Genomic DNA, 22515 nt, shown 5'->3' with positions numbered 1-22515 from the left:
GAAGGGATTCCCTCAATAACTGAGGACTAACCATATTCAAACACTTCATGGACACTTAAATCTTCAAAAGAACTTCTGAAGCACCCAAAGGCTTAATAATACATGCTTTCCTAGTGGCTCTAAAAAAGGGTTTTATTCATTCCTCAACCTTAATTATAAGTCTTTAAAATACAAGGGCAATACAACTGTCTTTTTATGAGAAAGAAGAAAAGGTGACTAGAGTCAACGAGAATAGACAGGTTTCAGGTGACAAGAACACGGGCTACCTATATTTCTGAGCCCTTGAAAACTGCCAGCTCTCTGCTAGCTTTGGTGGCCCATAGGACCTTCAAGCTACCAAGGTCACAGTTACTATTAATTTTATCAGCATTATTAGCGACTACGAACTGAACATCAATGCCCTCAAAAGTAGCTATGGTGATCTCCATTTCACAAATAAGAAAGCAAACTGAGTAAATGACTTCTACGGCAGAATCCTGACTCAAACCCAAGCTGCCTTCTCCAAAGTCTGTTCTTTCACTGTTTGTCACTGGTACATATGTATCAGAGAACATTCTCAGAAATTCTCGATGACAAGCACCTTTCTTTCATTAGCTAGAGAAAAAAAAGACAGCAAACCCGCATTGGTTTATCATCCAAATAAGGAGTTACCACATGTATGTGGGGAGATAGGGGCTCAGAAGGAAAAATAATTCTTGTACAAGTAAGTTAGCTGTTTTGGACATACAGGAAGCAGAGCTAAGAGGAAGAAGTTGTCTTTTTCTTTAATGGTTACAAATATTTTCTTTTTTTGAAAAAATAGATATATTTACCTGAAAAGCAGAGGTAGAGAGAGACACAGAGAAACAGAGAGATCTTGCATCCACTGGTTCACTCCCCATATGATCACAATGGTCAAGGCCAGTCCAGGCCAAAGCCAAGAGCTTTATCCGGGTCTCCCAGGTGGGTGCAGGAGTCCCAGGTACTTTGGCCATCTTCCATGCTTTCCCAGGGGCAGTAGCAAGAAGCTGGACTGGAAGTGGAGCAGCCAGGACTCGAACTCGCACCCATATGGGATGCCAGCATGGCAGACGGAGGCTTAATCTGCTATGTCACAACACCAACCCCAAATAGTCACCTCTGAAGAAATAAAGCATATTGAAAATCAAAGCCTGGCCGGCGCCACAGCTCACTAGGCTAATCCTCCACCTGCGGTGCCAGCACCCCGGGTTCTAGTCCCAGTTGGGGCACCAGTTCTGTCCCGGTTGCTCCTTGTCCAGTCCAGCTCTCTGCTGTGGTCCGGGAAGGCAGTGGAGGATGGCCCAAGTGCTCGGGCCCTGCACCTGCGTGGGACACCAGGAAGAAGCACATGGCTCCTGGCTTCAGATCGGCACAGCGCGCTGGCTGTAGCAGCCATTTGGGGTGTGAACCAACAGATGGAAGACCTTTCTCTTTGTCTCTCTCTCACCGTCTAACACTGCCTGTCAAAAAAAAATCATCAAAGCCTGTAACTTACACACTCACCAAGATGTCTATCATGTGAAAAGATGATTAATGATAGACAGAATTTCTACAATAGGAATTTAAACTGATAAAAATATACTGTCAAGAAATAACGCATACAATCTTAATAGTGGCTAGCATTCTGCCCTAGAGAGAGTACTAAACACTAACTGACATGGAGTATCATTTAGTATTTCACAGTAATATATAACAATCTCGAATAAACTTAGTAACTTGTTGATGATAATATAAAATAGTAAAGCAACCTCCTAGGAGCAGGCATTTAGCCTAATGATTAAGATGCCCATGTCACAACACAAAGTGCTTGGGTTTGACTCCTGGCTTCAGTTCCTGACTCCAGCTTTCTGCCACTGTAGACTCCAGGAGGGAATAGTGATAGTCAAAGAATTAGGTTCCTACCATCCACATCGGAGAGCTGGGTTGTGTTCCCAGTCCCTGCACGCATTTGGGGAGTAAACCAACAGACAGGAGTTCATATATTGTATATATAATTATATATATATATATATAATTTGATAAATAAAAGTTAATTTCCCTTTGCTCACTGGAAGGATAAGGCAACAATAGAAAATATTTCAGTCAGTCACACTTAAAAACACTTAAGTTTCACAATAAATCACTATACTAAATTTTTAAAAATTTAATCTCATAGAAAACAACTAAAATAAAACACTGCCTTATAGTCTTATCATATTATAGCTATGATGTGTATAAAAGTATACAATGTATCTCTGTCTACCTATATCAGGGGTGGGAAATGTCGGGCCTGTGGGCCATATAAGGCTGGCAGAATCGTTTGGTCTGTCCCTGCCAAGGCAACCATGGGTGCGATCTGAAATTCAATAAATCTATATCAGGACAATTTTTAACTCGGTAATTATGTATGGCCCTGGAATGATGTTATAAGTATTCAAATGGCTTTTGGCAGAAAAACAACTTCCCCACCTCTGATCTATATCAATGTATGCAAGAACTACTATTCAAAATACACACTAGTTTTGTTTTTTTAAACATCATTATAATATGTTGCTGATTTTTAATGAAATGTTAAAAGTAATGAATGATGGTTTCACACTTTTAAACCAGACAGAGGACTCAAGCAGCATCTGAGCCATACGGGCTAGGCTGACATCAACAAACTACTGGGACACTCTCAAAACACTCTCACACTTGGTTGGCCACAGTTGTGATTATAGAGCTGGCAACCCAAATCAAAGAAGAAGTAATGCTAGACATATAAACCCTACAATCATCACACAGCTCAGGAGATTCTGCAGGATTAAGTCTTTACTGCCAGTCAGCTTTGTGCGGACTCCTAATTTTGAAGGCAAGACAGAGACTGGAGGACCTAAATGTTAGGCTTAGCAACACTAAGGCTCCCATCAGTGGAGCACCTGCCTCCCTAATACAGGAGGGCTGGCACCAGAAAGTGCAGTGGGTTCTGTTCTGGAAAAGTAGTTGCCTAGATTTCTTCCGACAGAATCCATCCTCTCAATCAGAGGGGAAGTTCCCCCAGAGCCTTACTCTGATGCCACGATTTCCTACACTGTAGAAAATGATGTCAACATCTAGTGCTTTGTTTCTACCATCTCATGTGAACACAGCAAACAGGGTGAAGCCATTATGGCTCAAAGTATCTTACTTCTACCAGAGTTTTAGTTCACTTCCTAAAATATATCGGAGTTTGCAAACCAATGGTTTCTGGGCCAAATCCAGGCCACAGATCTGCCTGGTTTGGCCTCAGGGTCATTTAAAAAAAAAAAAAAAAGATGAGCTACATTTTAAAATGGAAGAATTTACAGAAAAATTTAGGTATGTACTTTCTCTGAGAAACCAAAAGATACAGGCAACAACTGGCTGAAACTGAACTACCATTCCACTTTTAGCAAGGCCACAAAGGCAGTTGCCTAGTTCCTATACTCCCTAGGGGATCCCATACACTGGTATCTGGCCTTGCTTCACTCATTTACATACATGCTGGGTTTGTACCACGTGAAATATGTGCTCCACAGAGGTTTAAAGGTACTATTGTAAGTATTAATCTAGTGTAGTGTGACCAGTGATGCAGTAACTTCAGGAACAGTCATTTGTCATAAAAGACTATCCCAGCGGCTGACACTGTGGTATAGTGGGGTAAAGCACCCATGTGTGGTGCCAGCATCCCATATGGGCGCCATTTCTAGTCCCAGCTGCTCCACTTCCGATCCAGCTCTGTGCTATGGCCTGGGAAAGCAGTGTAAGATGGCCCAAGTCCTTGGACCCCTGCACTCACGTGGGAGACCCAGAAGAGGCTCATGGCTTCGGATTGGCCCAGCTGCAGCCGTTGCATCCACTTGGGGAATAAACCAGCAGATAGAAGACTTCTCTCTCTCTGCCTCTCTGTAACTCTCTGCCTTTCAAATAAATAAATTTTTTTTTAAAAAAAAGACTTTCTTTTTTTAAATTTTTTTATTTTAATTTTTTTTGACAGGTGGAGTGGACAGTGAGAGAGAGAGACAGAGAGAAAGGTCCTCCCTTGCCGCTGGTTCACCCTCCAATGGCCGGCGCACCGCGCTGATCCGATGGCAGGAGCCAGGTGCTTCTCCTGGTCTCCCATGCGGGTGCAGGGCCCAAGCACTTGGGCCATCCTCCACTGCACTCCCAGGCCACAGCACAGAGCTGGCCTGGAAGAGGAGCAACCGGGACAGAATCCGGTGCCCCAACCGGGACTAGAACCCGGTGTGCCGGCGCTGCAAGGCGGAGGATTAGCCTAGTGAGCTACGGCGCCGGCCTAAAAAAAGACTATTTCAGGCAAGAAAAAGTGTTTAGCATTCTGACCCCTCTCATCAAATCCCAGCAACACCCCAAAGGGGCTGCTAGGGAGGGACTAATATCACAGGGTAACAAACACTGCTGGTATGTTAAGATTGGTGAGATATTTCCCAGGTTTGAAGAAAAGTTATTTTGTCTTAAGAGAACTTTTAGGATTAAAAACTGAAAGAATCACTCACTTTTCTGATTGGTCTGTTCCAGGAATAATGGTTAAACAAAAATAAGCATGTATCTGTATATCGGTATAGAGCCTTGGAACATACATCAGTTGTCCTACTGGTTTGGAAGTTTTTATTTTAAGTCATATTTACTTAGCCATACCTATATATGTACTAAGTGCTCATTTAGTCCCCCAAATAATCCTACAAGAGAGGTAATATCACCCACATTTAAAAAATGAGGAAACTGGAAACTCAAAGAGGGTAAATAATTTGCCACCAATCACCCAGCGAACAATTAGCAAAGCTAATCAACAAACTTGAAGTCTGTGCCCCTAAATCATCATTCTCCTGGACTACTAGCTATCTGATAAGAGTCTGATGATGTTATAACTCTTAAGACAGTTCAATGCAAACCTTGCTTTTTCTAAAAAAACAAACAAAAAGATTTATTGTATTCATTTATTTGAAAGGCAGAGTTAGAAAGAGAGAGACAGAGAGATCTCCTATCTGCTGGTTCACTCCCCAAATGGCCAGAATGGCTGGGGCTGGTCCAAGTCAGATCCAGGAGCTTATCCAGGTCTCCCAAGGGGATGATATGGGCATCTTCTAGATGCATCTTCTAGAGCATCTTCTGCTGCTTTTCCCAGGCGCATTAGCAGCGAGCTGGATAAGAAGTGGAGCAGCTGGGACTTGAACCGGCACCCACATAGGATGCCAGCATTGAAGGAAGTAGCTTAACCTGCTGCGCCACAATGCTCATCCCCAGAACTTGATTCTAAACTTGAAGAGCTTTTGTTCTATATTGTGAATCCTTCAAATTAAATAGCAGCAAGAAGTGACTGGTATTAGACCATAACGAATGACCCTTTTGGCAAACATAAGTACTCCAATTTTAGGATTTTTCATGCATATATGTAAAGGTGCTACTAAATAACAAGGGAGAAATAGGAATATGATAGCTATTATTTTCCCTAAATGAGCCTTCCAAATAATTTCTAAACATTCATCCTACAGGATCTTCATTACAATGGACACCATTTTGAAACAGTCACATAATCACTGCATCTAATATTCTCTTATATTCTTAAGAATATGAGATCAAAGTAATATTTATATTAAAATAATCATTAAAATATTTTCAAGTTAAATATAGCCCCTCAAAACAAATCATGTTCAGATTTAAACTTAACATCCCCACCACCCCACTGAGTATCTGTAAGCTGTCCCCATAAATAGAAATATTTAGATATATACATACATAGGAATAGCACATACACAGAATTTCAGCTGAGAAGTGCTTGAAGCAGCAACATTCTAGCAGCAATGAGCACACCTAGCATTCACATCATGATCTCTAACAGCATTCTCTAATAAAAGGAACCCAGGCTCCATGGAGAAAGTAAGAAAGTACTAAAGCAAAACAGCCCCTGTCAATGGAGGCATGTAGAAATGACACAGGAGCCAACTGCAAGAGCTCCCAATGGCCAAAGCTGGAAAAACTGGAACAACATAATCTAAGTAGTACTGGATGGATTATAGCCCAATATGTAAAATAAATATTCATGACCTCATACTGATATAAATAAATATATAAATAAATGCAGGGGGAAAACAAATCTCCTATACAGAAGAATTCCAAATAACTTATATAGACAATGCACCCTCAAGGAGACAGAGCTTAATTTCCCCCTTGTTAAATGTGGACTGCATCTAGTGACTTCTTTCCAAAGAATGCAATACAGAAAGGTATGTTAAAAAGAGATTAACTTCACAGTGGAGAAACCAGATACCCTCTCAGCTAGGTGACCAAAGTCAACATCAACAACTGTAAGCAAAATTGACAGCATGTAGTCTTGACATGATCTGATGAAAACCTGAGAATGACACACTTTATCTTTGTGGTCTTCCTCCCCAAAATCCATTACCCCAGCCTAAGGATGAAAAAAAAAAAATCTGATAAATACCCGAAAAGGGATAGTCAACAAAATACCTGGTCAGTACTCCTCAAAATGTCAAACTCAAAAACACGGCAAATCTGAGAAAATGTCACAGCCAAGAAGAGCCTAAAAAGACATAACAAACAAATGCAAAATGGTTTCCTGAATGGAATCCTGAAACAGAAAAAAAAAAAACACATTAGGTAAAAACTAAGGAAATCTGTTAACTGGAGTCCACACTTTATTCGAAGTTTCAATACTTGTTCATCAGTTTCAATAAACATATCATACTAATATAAGCTGTTAATAGGTAAAACTGGGTGCAAGGTATATGGGGACTATATCAATGTTTCAATTTTTCTGTAAAACCAAAATTATTCTAAAAAAATAATGGCTACTTAAAATTAGAAAACAAATACCTCGAGATGGTTTACAAGCTCTGGTACAGGAGTTTTAGTCACATCTCCAGCTCTGAAAGCACCTTCTTTTCAGTAGTCTAGAAATCTAAGAGAATGAAAAGATGATTATCCTTTCACTAATTTCCCAGTTCTTGGAAAATGACAAAAACTAAGAGACTTCAGTGCCTTAAGACCAGACAGGATGCTAGACCACACTTTGAGGGCAGGTGGCTGTTTCTCAAGTATTTTCATTAGCTGAGTCTTCCTTTAAGTCAAAAATATCTTCTACAGTAATTAAATTCTACATCACTGAGAACAGCAGTTCAAAAGGACAAAAAGATGGTCTGCTGTTTATTTTCTTAAGGCTTTTGTAGTGTATCTAATTGTAACTTGCCATCCTAGGCTCCTCATTCTATTTAAAGAAGAAAGGATTAAGTCCAGGTTTATGACACATGCATGTAATTTTTAATTGCTTACCTGAAACAGTACATAACTTCTTTTAAAATGCTGACTATTATATAACCCATTTCTACTGCATGAGGAGCAATTTATATACAAAATTAAAACCTTATTCACTGATTCTGACAGATGAACACTCTTTCTCCCTATCACTTATGTGCATTCTCCATGAACCTATTAATTCAGTGATCATTTTAGAGCAAATATTGGTTTATATCAGAGTTATCCTGTACACAAGTTTCTAATTAATCTCTCGTGTAAACATTTTACAAGCACAGTAAAACTAAAATAACACATCTTGTATCTTGTTTATAGCATATATTTTATCACACTTTGTTTTATTTTTATATTTCTCATTTTATCTGGAAAATTAGCCACAAAATGAACTTCAAGGGGCCAGCGTTGTGGCACAGCAGGTTAAGCTGCTGCCTGTGATACCAGCAACCCATATAAGTGCCACTTTGAGTTCTAGCTGCTCCACTTCCAATCCAGCTCCCTGCTAATGTGCCTCAGACAGCAGAGGAAGATGGTCCAAGTGCTTGGGGCCCTGTCACCCATGTAGGAGACCAGGATGGAGTTCTAGGTTCCTAGCTTTGGCCTGGCCCAGTCCCAGCCATTGTGGCCATTTGGGGAATGAACTAGTGGATGGAAGATCTCTGTATAACTCTTTCAAATAAATAAAATAAAATCTTTTAAAAAAATGAACTTCAAATATGAGCAAACAGTACTATGCACCTAACCAAATGCTGTTTCTACATGTGTAACACCTCCTTCTACTATCTGAAATGACAATGCAAAATCCAACCCATATTTATGTTTTTTCCATGAACTTCAATCAGTACATCTTTTTCCACCTTTTAAAAATTTTCTTTAAAGACTGACTTAATTGAAAGGCAGAGCTACAGAGAGAGAAAGGGAGAGACAGACAAAGAGGTCTTCCTTCTGCTGGTTCACTCCCTAGATGGCCACAACAGCCAGTGCTGGACCAGGCTGAAGCCAGGAGTCAGGAGCTTCATCCAGGTCTCCCACACGGGTGACAGGAGCCCAAACACTTGGGCCATCTTTTGCTGCTTTTCCCAGGCCATTAGCAGAGAGCAGGATCAGAAGTGGAGTAGAAGGGACACAAACCAGCACCCATATAGGATGCTGGCATCAAAGGTGGTGGCTTTACCCACTACACCACAATACAGGCCCCACTTTCTCCTCTTCTTAAACGCCTATAAAATATTGTATTCACCACCATTTTCATCACTTGAAAAGTATTTATTACCTTTTTATTCCCCTCTAAGTTTTGTAACTATAAATCTTGACAACAAAAGCCAAACAAGCTGTTTCAGCTGTAGTACTTTAGTATGCGTGGGAGACCTGGAAGATGCTCCTGGCTTAGATCGAAGCAACTCGGACCATTGCGGTAAACTGGGGAGTGAACCAGCGGATGGAAGATCAATATCTCTTTCTCTCTCTCTCTCTTCTTCTCTCTGTGTATAACTTTGATTTTCAAATAAATAAATAAATAAATCGTTAAATAAATAAACAAATCTTTAAAAAAGAATATGATGATATAGTCTTGGCTATATAGGAAAAACATTTGCTATCTTTCCTGCTTATTTTTTTCTAAATAGATGAAAGCTTTCTACTTGAGTAATAAACAAAGTGGGGTTATCTGAGAAACCTTTGGATATGAAAACTGAAACTGGCCAGCGCCGTGGCTCAACAGGCTAATCCGCATTGCGGCACTGGCACACCGGGTTCTAGTCCCGGTTGGGGCTTCGGATTCTATCCCGGTTGCCCCTCTTCCAGTCCAGCTCTCTGCTGTGGCCCGGGAGTGCAGTGGAGGATGGCCCAAGTCCTTGGGCCCTGCACCCGCATGGGAGACCAGGAGAAGCACCTGGCTCCTGGCTTTGGATCAGCGCGATGCGCCGGCTGCAGCAGCCATTGGAGGGTGAACCGACAGCAAAAAGGAAGACCTTTGTCTCTGTCTCTCTCTCTCACTATCCACTCTGCCTGTCAAAAAAAAAAAAAAAAACAAAAACCTGAAACTGTGTTATCTATTTGTTATGCATTTTTTGTGACTTACTTTCTCTCAAATGCAGCCTAGATGTATTTGGTAGCTCCCTCATGCACATATAGGAAGACCCTGTCTTAGAATATATCTAAAAGATAAAAAAAGAGTAATCAGTCTCATTAACTCAGAAATTCAAGATCACAAAATATAGGAATCTCCTGGTGAAATCTGTTAATTATTTGCTAATTTCTAAACTGGCAATATTCTTGAATCTATTGTTTACTCACTTCATAAAATTAGAGATACAGAATGTCCATACCCTTACAGTGAAATACACTGGTAGTTATAACAGAGTGAGGTTAAGTACCATTAATGAGATAGTTAGAAAAAGAAACAAAGAGAAAGAGAAGGAAAGCTCACAGAAGAGATGACATTTAAGCAGAGGTTTTTCTAAAAAATCAAAACAACAGGATTACAAAGTTAAAAGGAACTCTGCATATCATCCCACATCCAACCCAGTGGTTCTCAACCAGGGCTGACTCTGTCTCACAAGGGACATCCCACAAGGGACATTTGACAATGTCTGGAGACATTTCTGGTTGTCATACTAGGAAGGAACAGTATCACCATCTGGCGGGCAGAGGTCAAGGATACCACAATACACCAGATAGCCCCTAATGGCAAGGAATTATCAGGCCCAGGATGGCAACAGTGCTGAGGCGAGAAGCTCTGAACCCAACCCTAATATCAGCCTTTACTCTATACAACTGAAGGGTAGAGAGGTTTAAAAACTTGCTAAAAAGGTAGGATTATAAACAGTCCTCACAGCATCTTGTCCAGTGTTTCATTTACAACACGCACATACCCACATGTTATTATACTACAAAACAGATGTTTGAGAGAGTAGAACATTTTCATAAGCTATCAAAAATTAAAGCTGATCTTAATATACACAGCCTTTCTATATAACAGATCTAACAATGCTTCAAAACAAAAATTATGGCTATGATATTTTTAAAATGCTAACTTATTTCTTCATAATATTAGATTTGCTATCTGTTCAACTTAGTTGTTGAACATGATTTTGAGAAAAAGAAACACTGCAGTAAAAACTACGAAGTTGGAGGAACTGCATAGCCAAGTCTATCTGATCGTGCCTTCAGACTGGTATTCCAAAGCTTCACCAACTCCAACCAACTGCAGTGGTGGGGTGGGATCTGGGATCTGGACAGGATCAGCTCTTTTTATTCAAAAATCAATTGCTAAATTACTCTTTCATCCACTGATAAGGTTTCAAAAGCAAATGAATCATCCAAAGAACTTGTACCTCCCAGTGAGAAACAGCTGGTAGTAGTTGCTAGGGGTCCTGATTTAGGGCCTAAATCTAAACATATAAACTCATGCAAACATCTTTTATTTCTTTAACCTTGCTCTTTAATGCACAAAGTGTACACAAATGAGGAAGGGTATAAATATTTAACATGTTCATAGCAATACAGTTTCATTTTCAAACACATATTCCCTCCTCACTTCCAATTTTTCAATCGGTGAAACCTCAATTGTTTAACAAACAATTCACACTGAAAAGCTTGAAGAAAAGGCCAAAGACACTATCTTAAAAAATGATAGGCCAAAGAGGTAATAAGAGTCAAACTGTGAAAGATTAAAGAAGCATGAGCAAATGATAGTATATATATATATAAATAAACGGTCTTGAAAAAGCGAGCAGCCATTTCACTACGTGAAATCTCAGTGAAAGAAGGTCACATTAACTGATACTGAGATAGTAAGAGAAAGTTCTCATTGCCTGAGCCACCCTGCTCTCCTCTCAGTCACCCTCAGTGCCTAAGGCAGAGCTCCAAACAGCAGAGGGGCCGAACAAGCTTTCTTGTGATTCTGGCTTCAGATAGCAAGCAGAGCTTTAGTTACATCCCTGGCAAACCTGCACCTTCCCTTTTTAGGGCCACAGGTCTTTAAAATTTAAATGACTGCACAGTGAGTCTAATTTGCTCTTTGGTAAAGTAAGAGAACTTTTTAAATTCCTACACCCCAAGTGAGCGGGACACCCTTCCTCATTTGTAAACCAACCCGCAGTAAAGGAGGTATACAATCTTCTTTTTTCACCCCCATGCTACCCCACCTACCCTCAGCAGAATTAGAACTGCTCACTCAGGACTGGGAGACCCTCCCCAAGCCCAATCCACCATTCAGGAATAACTTTAACTTTCAAGCAATAAAATTTCCTTAGCCTAAGCCTTAGCAAAATTATTTTTTTAAAGAGTTATTTATTTATTTGAAAGTCAGAGTTACAGAGAGAGAGGGAGAGACCAAAGTAGAGAGCAAGACCTTCCATCCACTGGTTCACTCCCCAGCTGGCCACAAGGGCCAGGGCTGGGCAAGGCCAAAGCCAGGAGCCAGGAGCTTCATCCAGGTTCCCCAGGCAGGTGGCAGAGGCCCAAGTACTTGTGCCATCTTCCGTTGCTTTTCCCAGGCCGTTAGCATTGAGCTGGACCAGAAGTGGAGCATCTGGAACTCAAACCAGCACCCACATGGAATGTTGGTGTCACAGTTGCTACACTACGATGCTGGCCCAGAGAAATTTTTAAAAAGAGTTAAAGAAGAAACCAGGGGCCAGTGCTGTGGCGCAGTAGATTAAGCCTCTGCCTGTGGTGCTGGCATCTCATATGGGCACCGGTTTGAGTCCCAGCTGCTCTACTTCCAATCCAGCTCCTCGCTAATGGCCTGGGAGGGCAGTGGAGGATGCCCAGAGTGCTTGGGCCCCTGCACCAGTGTGGGAGATCCGGAAGAAGCTTCTGGCTTTGGATCGGCCCAGCTGTGGCTGTTATGCCCATCTTGGGAGTGAACCAATTGATGGAAGACCTTTCCCTCCCTCTCCCCTCTCCCTCTGCCTGTAACTCTACCTCTCAAATAAATAAATGTTTAAAAAAGAAGAAATCAGTCTTTTGTTTTCCAGTTGAAGATTTAAACAACTTAACAACTGACTAGATATTTCAGGTTAACCACACAGCCCAAGTAAATGAGGAAAAAGTTCTTCCATATAGAAAAAAATCATATAATAATGGCAGAAGTGACCAAATTAGGACAATCATAATTTGGTAAACTTTAACTGAATAGCTAATTCTAGTGCTAGTAATTAACAGAGGGTAAAAGCAGTTAATTAAAAGTTGGGCTTCACGTAGGAATCCAGCTATCCATCTGAACTTCTTGAAGACTCACAGCAAAAGTGAAATGACCACACGCTCTCCCTTCAGACGTGATGGAATATGAAGCAGCAGCAAGTACTCTTGCCCATCCCTCCAAAAGAAGCATAAGCTGAACCTAATCTGCCATATAGATCTAAAACTGGCACAAATGAAATACACAGGATAAATAATATTAAAAACAACTTACGCAATACCCTACCAGAATGGGACACTCTGACCACTGAGGGGGTGGGGAGGAAAAGGTTGTTGCAGATTACAAGAGAAATATTAAATATTTAAGGAGCATAATCAAATATAGTAAGTAGATCCTCTTCAAACAAATCAACTATTTAAAAAAAAAAACAATTTTTTTAGACAACTGGGGAAACACAACCATGGACTAAGAAGTATTGTTTATGCTATGAGGAATTATTATTCGGTGTGTTATATATGTCAGTAATATTGCAGTCATGTAAGAAAATGTGTTGTTTTAGAAACATTAAATTATTTAGTGGTGGAATTACATACTGGACATGCTTTAAATTCTTGACCAAAAAACAAGGGGAAAGACAAGATGAAAAAAGTATGGTAAAATGTTGGTAACTGCATCATCAAAAGTTCACTCAATTTTATATTCGTGTGCATCTAGAAATGATTGCAAATAGAATTAAAAACAAAAATAATCAGTGCCAGCACTGTGGCATACTGGGTGAGGCCACCACCTACAGCACTGGCATCGCATGTGGGTGCTGGTTAAAGTCCCAGCTGCACCAGTTCTGATCCAGCTCCCTGCTGATGTGTCTGGGAAGGCAGCAAAGGATGGCCCAGGTGCATGGGCTTCAGCACCCACGTGGGAGACCCAGAGGAAGCTCCTGGTCCTGGTTCAGGCCTAACCCAGCTCCAGCTGCTGCAGCCATTTGGGGAATGAACCAGTGAATGTTAGATTCTCTCTCTCCCTTTCTCTCTCTCTGTAGCTCTTTCAAATAAATATATAAATCTTTAAAACAAAAATTTTTAAAAAATGAAAATAACCAAACAGAAGTCACTAGTCATTTAAGGAGAAAAACTGTAATATATCCAAAGCAATATCTGAAGGACGATTTTAATTATTTTGTACAGACTACACCAAACTGCACAGAAAAAAGTAGCTAGAGATTAGAACTATCAAGAAGAGTCTTAAGACAGTTCAGAGATAAAATCCTTAAAAAATCAAAACCATTATATTTAAATATTTATTAAAAACTGTAATAAGTAATAAAGCACCAAAAAGTAGGAAGTCCATGCCTTGTCCTGATATCTCCTGAGGAGCTGGTGAAAAAGATCACACTCTGTATCACAATAACAAAGAAGTTCAAAGAAGGGAAAAGAAGGCTAGGTAAAACAAGTTTGTTGAAGAAAAATAATCAAAGTAGACAACAGAAAACATGCAGGATTGAAGACAAAAAAAAGGGGAGAAATAAAAATATCCTAAATGAGGAAATTCAAAAGATTTTGCTTTATGTCACAATTCTATCCATGTTTTAAGGCATGACAGATTTGTGAATGGGATAGGGGAGAAACCTATGAATGAATGAACTTCCAGAAAGAGAATTCTTAGGGATGAAAAAAATTGTTCTGAAGACTAAATGGAGTAATACTAAATTTGAAGAGGAGGCATTCTTGAATCGTAAAATATGCAGTAACCACATGACTGAATATACTCCAAATAAACCTGGGCATTTGACATTCACAGGCCTAACATAGATAGCCGTGCAACGCTATCATTGTAAAGGAGTAAGCAGGACATTAAAAATGAGATGTCAGAAGCATAGGAGCACAACTCCATTATAGAAAAGGGGTCCAAGGAAGATAAATTTTTTTTGCCCTCTTTGAAATTCAGGATAGAGCAAATGAGATTTTAGCTAGATTCCATCAAGGGTGATTGGACAGGCAAGACAAGAGCCTTACAGAAAATATCCAGTAAGGGAGTTAAGTAGGGGAGTTAGGATTTAACCAAAAGTGTGATGAGAAAGCAAACACACTGGGAAAAAAAGCAGCAACTTTTTTAGAACCGGGAAAATGGAGGTATGTCTAAAGAGAGGGAAAAGGACTATACATGTAGAGATGAGAAATGACTAGTGACAGAACAAGCTTTCCAACAGGGCAGAGAGGCTAGCAAACTCCAGAGCCAGTGGTACCATGTTCTGGGAACAGGGACGATGGGATATGAAAGAGTCATCTCCCAATTATCTTAAACTTCAGGACATAAGTTATGGAGCCATGATAGTATATGGTTTACACAAAGAAGAAAGGAGAACATGATAAAACTGGGAAGTCCGTGGACTGTCTACAAGCAAGAGCTAACTGGCAGTCATGAAATAAAATGTTGTAATAGTAGTAGACAAAAAACACACACCATTTACCAGGTGTGGTACCACAGGCAAGTTACTTAACTTTCTTAGTCCCTGTTTCCTAATGCTTCACTTAATGCCACACCTAACTACCACATACTTGCCTCACAAGGCTGCTATGGGAATTAATTTACAAGGAAAGAAAAAGTCTGTAGTGGGTAATGCACCATATTCACTCATTAGCCTGTGTGAGAGCTCTCAGATGACAGTAAACCTAAGACTATCAGCAGAACTATTTTTTCTATTTCACAAGAGCAACAGATAGATATACCAAAACAGATGTCATGGTGGTTAAAAAAAAAAAAAAACTAGAAAATACTCTTCCATGGGGAGGGAAAATTTAGCTGATATTATACATCCCAATTTCAATAGCAATTAAGAGGGATTTCATATTCTGAGAGTCATTCTAGACACTGTTTTTGCTGAAACTTAAACACAATAAAGCAGTCTATTGCCAATGTCTAGAAATTGCCCAAGGTTGAAGAGACTTAAAATGTTTCTGAGTACTCACGAAATAATTTACTCATTTATTCATGCGTACACACAGAAAATGTGTAATCTTTTAGTTAAAAATGTACATAATTGTACAAGTGAGCACAAGTATATAAAACAAAGTTTACATAAGGGGATGAAGTTGTTGCCAGTTTTAAGAAAATTCTGCCCATAAAGAAACACAAGTGGCCTCCCTTTCTTAGAGGACATTAGATGATTTGAATCAACTCTTACTAAAGCCAAGTAACACAGTGGGACAAAACTTAAGAAATAACTTTCTCAAATAATGTAAAAGGGTTAAACTATATTTGACAGCGTGAAAGGCCAGAGGAACAAAAGGGACAAATCCTCTTCTTCCGCCTTGAGGGTGGGTCCCTGAAGGGCTGCACCTTAGAAATAAGGGTGAACCAGAAATTAATCTTTCTATATACTGAATGCAATGTGGCCTTGAGTCATCTGGTTGGCCAGGAAAATCTCAAAAGCTAAGATCTGATTAAGTAATCCTAGGTTCCCTCAAGCCGGTGAACACACACACATTTCTGAAATACCTTATCCTTGATTGCAAATGAGTTGTCAAATAATTTTCCAAAATGTTGTCCATTATACAATTAAAATCTACAAGGCACATGAGATAAGATGACCAAAAGCCACTGAAACAAACAAAATCAGACACACGGGGAGTGCAAATATTGGAATTACCAGACAAAGATTTTAAAAATCATAACTTCTGGCTGGCGCCGTAGCTCACTTGGCTAATCCTCTGCCTGCAGCGCAGGCACCCCGGGTTCCAGTCCCAGTTGGAGTGCGGGGTACTAGTCCCAGTTGCTCCTCTTCCAGTCCAGCTCTCTGCTGTGGCCCGGGAAGGCAGTGAAGGATGGCCCAAGTGTTTGGGCCCTGCACCCGCATGGGAGACCAGGAGGAAGTACCTGGCTCCTGGCTTCAGATCGGCACAGAGCCAGCCGTAGCAGCCATTAGGGGAGTGAACCAACGGAAGGAAGAACTTTCTGTATCTCACTGTCTATAACTCTCTCTCTCTGTCTGTCTCTCTGTCTAACTCTGCCTGGCAAAAAAAAAAAAAAAAAAAACATAATTTCTGTGTTCAAGGAGATGAATGCCAAACTTAAAAATCTCAGCAATGAACTAGAAATCATAAAGAGTACAGCCAGGGGCCACTGCTATGGTGTAGCGGTTAAGGCCACCGCCTGCAGTGCCAGCATCCCATATGGGCGCCCATTTAAGACCCGCTGCTCCACTTCCGATCCAGCTCTATACTGTGGCCGGGGAAAGCAGTGGAAGATGGCCCAAGTGCTTGGGCCCCAGCACCCGCGTGGGAGACCCGGGAGAAGTTCCTGGCTCCTGGCTTTGGGTCGGCACAGCTCTGGCCGTTGCAGCCAACTGGGGAGTGAACCAGTGGATGGAAGAATCTCTCTCTCTCTCTCTCTCTCTGCCTCTCCTTCTCTCTCTGTGTAACTCTTTCAAGTAAATAAATAAATAAATAAATAAGTCTTTTAAAAAAAGAGTACAGCCTTATAGCACTTAAACACAGGGATGTGTTTGGAGAAATGTGTTGTATGAACAAGTGTTCTTATACCAACTAAGACAGCTATGGTGTCACTAAATAACCTTACGGGAAGACCCATCCTGTGTGCAGTCGACTGTTGACCCAAAAGGTTATTGTGTGACATGACTGTATTTTTAAAAGAATAATTTTGTCATTGAAAAAAGTAAAAGGCACAATTAACTCAATGGAGGCCAGCACAGTGGCTCAGCAGGTTAAACCACCATCTGCAGTGCTGGCACCTCATATGGGCACTGGTTCAAGTCCTGGCTGCTCCGCTTCAAATCCAGCTCCCTGCTAATGCCATGGAAGAACAGTCCTTGGGCCCCTGCATCCATGTGGGAGACCCAAAAGAAGTTCCTGGCTCCTGCCTCTGGACGGGTCCAGTTCCAGCCATTGCGGCCATTTGGGGAATGAACCAGCAGAAGAGATATGTCTTCCCTCTCTTTCTCTAACCCTGACTTTCAAATAAATAACTTTAAAAAAATTAACTCAATGAACAGGTTTAACCACCAATGGACACAGCTGAGACAGTCAACCGAAGATAGGTGGAAGAAGGGAGAGGGAGTTCCAAGAAAAGAAAGGATACAGTAAGAAGTCTAATATCCAGCAGTTAATTGGAATCTCAGAGAAAAAGTGAGACAGAATGTGGTTGAAGCAGTATTTGCATGGTTGCATTTTTTCCAAAAATGATGAAAGAGGCAAAACCACATATTTAACAATCTCAACAAATTCCTAGGTGAAAACACACAAAGGAAAATTCTAAAGTATGTGGAGGGGAGGAAACATTACTTTCAAAAGCGCAAGAGTTAGACTGCAGCTTATTTCTCAACAACAAAAATGGAAGCTAAAAGATTATGTATATCCAGGAAGTAGAAAGAAAATAACTGCCAATCTAGTATTCCACTGCTGGGGAAAAAACCTTCAAAAATGAAATGGAAGGGCAGGCATTCGAAGCAGCAGTTAAGACACTGCTTGAGATAGCCAAATCCCACATCAGAATACCTGGGTTCATGCCCTAGCTCTGCTTTCAATTTTCCAATTCCAGCTTCTTGTTAGTGTGTACCCTGGGAGGCAGCAAGTGATGGCTCCAACAGTTGGGTCTCTGCCACCCATGTGGAAGACCTGAATTGAGTTCCCAGCTCCTGGCTTTGGGGCAGCCCAGCTCTGGCTGTTGTGGGCAACTGAGTAATATTCCAGCAGAAGGTAGGTAGGTAGGTAGGTAGGTAGATAGATCTCTTTTCCTTTCAAATAAATTTTTAACATGAACTTGAAGTATGTTCTCAAATAAAAACAGAGTTCACATTCAGCAGACCCTCATAAAGAAATCATACAGCAAAAGAAAACTGACTCAAAATGGAAGGTCATAGAAGCAGAAAGAAATGAAAAACCATGAATGTGTAAATAAGTATGTGAAAAATCTAAAGCAACCCTGACTATATAAAATAATGTCTTGTGGGTTTAAAACACATAAAAATAGATCACAGGAACACAACCACAGATATGTCAGGAGGAAGATAAATGGAACCAAGGTGTTTTAATGTTCTTGCTTCAACCAAGAGGAAGGTAAAAGTATCCTTAACTAGACTTCGATAAGTGAAGAATACACACTATAAATGCTAGGGTAATCACAAAAAGAATAATAATGACTGTGATATCTGAACTAATAAAAAGAAAAATACTGGAGCAGGCATTTGGCTTAGTGTTAAGATGTTGCTTGGGACACCTGCATCCCAGACCAGAGTGCATGGATCTGAATCTTACCTCTGCTGCCAATTCTAGCTTCCTGCTAATACACATCCTGGCAAAAGGCAGAGGCTCAAGCAGTTGAGTATCTACCACCAGTATGGGAGACCCAAAATAAGTTCCCAGTTCCTGGTTTTGGCCAGGCTCGGCCTTAGCTGTTGTGAGCATTTGAGGAGTGAACCAGTAGATGGGAGATCTGTCTGTCTTATCTCTTTGCCTCTCAAATTTTTTAAAATATTGTTTAAGAAAAGAAAAATTTTGGTATCGGGACAAACGTTTGGCATAGAGGTTATGATGCTACTTGGGATGCACACATCCTGTATCACAGTGCCTCGGTTCAAATTCCCAGTTCTTCTCCTGACTCCAACTTCTTGCTAATGTACACTTGGGCAGGCAACAAGCCGATGGCCCATGTAGTTGGATTCTCCTGCCACCCGTGCTGGAGACCTCGCTTGAGTCCTGACCCCTGGCTTTGTCCTGGCCAACTTCTGAATATTGTGGCTATTTCAGGGAGTGGAACAGCAGACAGGAGTTCTCTCTCACTCTCTCTCATCTTTCTGCCTTTCAAATTAAATAAAAATTTTAAAAACTTAGAATAAAAGAAAAACCCTAATATAAAAATAACCAATCTTGGGCGGGTGTCGTGGCACAGCAGGATAAGCTAACCCCTGAGACACATGCATTCCATTTCAGAGTACCAATTCAAGTACAGCATACTCTGCTTTCAATCCACCTTCCTACTAATACATCCTGGGAGACAACAGATGATGGCTCAAGTGTTTGGGCCCCTGCCACTCACACAAGAGACCTGGATACAGGTCTAGGCTTCTGGCTATGGGCTATTATAGCCCTGATGGTTGCTGATATTTGGGGAGTGAATAGTAATGAAAGATGTGTGCCTCTCTCTCCCTCCCTCTGCCTCTCCCTCTGCCTCTCCTTTCCCCCAACCCCATCTACATTGCTCTTTCAAGTAGATGACAAATTTTTAAAAACTAGTAAACTTAAAGGACGCAAATATGAGAATAGGAGAAAAATATATAGAGCCAGAGGAACAAAAATGTGGTGCTGCAAACTCCCCAAAGCCAATAATTATGTTAAATTTACATTAATTAAATTTAAATGAATTAAGTATTCCAAAAAAAAAGAGAGAGAGACAGCAAGTATCAGGTTGGATTAACAAAAATTATCAGACTGGATTAACAAAGAAACCTTCAGGTTGGATTAACAAAAAAATATCAGATTGGATTAACAAAGAAATCTACATGAGGCTGGGCATTTAGCCTACCAGTTATAAGACACCTATGCTCCAAATCAGAGTAAATGGGCTCTAAATTAGCTCCAGATCCTCACTCCAGATATTCACTAATGCAGAACCTTCCAGGCAGGGGTGATGGCTGAGGTAACTTAGTTTGTGCTACCCATGTAAGAGACACGGATTGCTTTGGTTCCTGGCTCTGGCCCTGGCCTAGCCTAGACCATTGAGGTTATTTGGGGAGTTAACCAGCAGATGGGAGTGTGCACATGCTCCAGCTCCCAAATCAGTACAAAAAAAATTATAATTTTAATCTATAAATATATTCTGTTTTTAAGAGTCCCACCTAAAACATAACACAGAAAGTTTAAAGGTAAAAGGATATACACCTATATATATATATATATATGAAAATATTAGCCAAAATAAAGATGGTATAGCTATCTAAGTTTCAGACAAAACAGACATAAAAAAGCACTAAATTTAAAAGCAGTCACTTCATAATGATATAATGTTTAATTCACCAGTTAATAAACCAAATTTGCATGCACTTGATAACATGGCTTTGTGCAAAAATTGACAAAACTACTAGGAAAAATACCCATACATCAGTATCATGGTGGCAGATTTTAAGAAACTCTTTGGCCAGTGCCGTGGCTCACTAGGCTAATCCTCCGCCTTGCGGCGCCGGCACACTGGGTTCTAGTCCCAGTTGGGGCGCCGGATTCTGTCCTGGTTGCCCCTCTTCCAGGCCAGCTCTCTGCTGTGGCCCGGGAGTGCAGTGGAGGATGGCTCAAGTGCTTGGGCCCTGCACCAAAACAAATCAGTACCGACAGAGATACAACATAATTAACAAACTTGATCAAAGGGCATATACAGAATGCTGTATCCACTAGCTGCAAATATGTACTTTTCAGGTGCTTACATAGTTACAAAAACTGATCACATGTTAAGACACAAAGTCAGTCTCAAGAAATTTTAAAAGTCACTCAAAGACACACAATTCCAGCTCCAGACTCAAGCTTCCTGACAATGCAGACTCTGGGAGGCAGTGGTGATAAGTAACTGGGTTCCTGCCACCCACATGAGAGACCGAAATTGTGTTAACGGCTCCCTGGCTTTGACTCAGCCCAGCCCTGGCAGTTATTTGGGGAGTGAACAAGCAAATGGGTGGCTCCTCCTACCTCCCTCCCTCCCTCCCCCCACCCCAGCCTGTCACACTAATTAAAAAGGGAAAACAACCCAAATATCCACCAAATATCTAGGAAAAAACTGGCAAAGTTATAAGCAACTTTCTGGAAAAATTATGAATATTATTGAGAGATATTAAAGAGCACATAAATGAATGGAGTAGTGTATCATGTTCATGAATTTAAAAAAACAATATTGTCCAGGTGATCAATTTCAGTTCACAATTGATCATAATGATAGGACTAAGAATCAAAGGGATCACATAAACAAGATTAGTGTCCGAATAATACTAACCGATAGAATAAAAAAGGGAGAGAATGATCCATCATGGGAAGCGGGATGCACAGCAGACTCATAGAATGGTGGATGTCCTAAACAGCACTCTGGCCTCAGAATCAGCCTTTAAGGCATTCGGATCTGGCTGAAAAGCCCATGAGAGTATTTCAGGCACGGAAAGCCAGGAAACTCTGTCAAAAAAAAAAAAATGACCTAAATGAAGGATCTCCGCATGTGAGATCCCAGTGGAAGGAACGGGTCATCAAAGAAGGAGGTACCTTTCTCTGAAGGGAGGAGAGAACTTCCACTTTGACTATGACCTTGTCTAAATATGATCAGAGTCGGTGAACTCAAAAGGCTTCCATAGCCTTGGCAACTCATGATGAGAGCCTAGGGTGATTACTGATGCCATAAATAAGAGTGTCAATTTGTTAAGTCAACAACAGGAGTCACTGTGCACTTACTCCTCATGTAGGATCTCTGTCCTTAATGTGCTGTACATTGTGATTTAATGCTATAACTAGTACTCAAACAGTATGTTTCACTTTGTGTTTCTATGTGGGTGCAAACTGTTGAAATCTTTACTCAATATATACTAAACTGATCTTCTGTATATAAAGAGAATTGAAAATGAATCTTGATGTGAATGGAAGGGGAGAGGGAGCAGGAAAGGGGAGGGTTGCGGGTGGGAGGGAAGTTATGGGGGGGAAGCCATTGTAATCCATATGCTGTACTTTGGAAATGTATGTTCATTAAATAATTGTTAAAAAAAAACAACAATATTGTAATGATGTCAACTTTCCCAATTCCAACCCAAAATAACAAAAGGTTTTTTTTGTCTGTGGGAAGTGACAAGACCATACTAAAATTCATATAAATGTTTAAAGTGCCAAGAATAACCAAGATGCTTTCAAACAACATGGAGGTGGAAGAACTTGTTCTACTGAATACCAACACTTATGATAAAGGATAATAAATAAGACAATGTGGTATCAGTACAATGAAAGACAAATAGACCAGTGGAACAGAACAGAGAGCACAGACATATGGACATTTGATTTCTGACAACGGTAGGAAAAGACTGTGCCGAGAATTAGCTGTACATATGGGGAAAAACAGAAATGTTCCTTACC

The 22515-nt window shown here is 40.6% G+C and overlaps 1 protein-coding gene across 5 annotated transcripts in view; it reads right to left on the bottom strand.

Moving 5' to 3' along the window:
• The window catches only part of TAB3 (TGF-beta activated kinase 1 (MAP3K7) binding protein 3), a 77220-nt gene that overhangs the window by 43085 nt on the left and 11620 nt on the right, over window positions 1-22515 (bottom strand). For 3 of the 5 annotated variants that reach the window (XM_062184579.1, XM_062184580.1, XM_062184576.1), the window contains exons 2-4: window positions 9347-9422; window positions 6832-6916; window positions 6466-6586 (exon numbers count right to left, since the gene is read on the bottom strand). The gene's annotated coding sequence lies outside the window, so the exon portion shown is untranslated. The remainder of the gene's footprint in view (window positions 1-6465; window positions 6587-6831; window positions 6917-9346; window positions 9423-22515) is intronic. The other 2 variants (XM_062184578.1, XM_062184577.1) reach the window with 2 other exon arrangements.

Source organism: Lepus europaeus, chromosome X, assembly GCF_033115175.1.
Source record: "Lepus europaeus isolate LE1 chromosome X, mLepTim1.pri, whole genome shotgun sequence".
Classification (NCBI taxonomy): Eukaryota; Metazoa; Chordata; class Mammalia; order Lagomorpha; family Leporidae; genus Lepus; species Lepus europaeus.
This window is presented reverse-complemented; position numbering and strand designations above follow the sequence as displayed.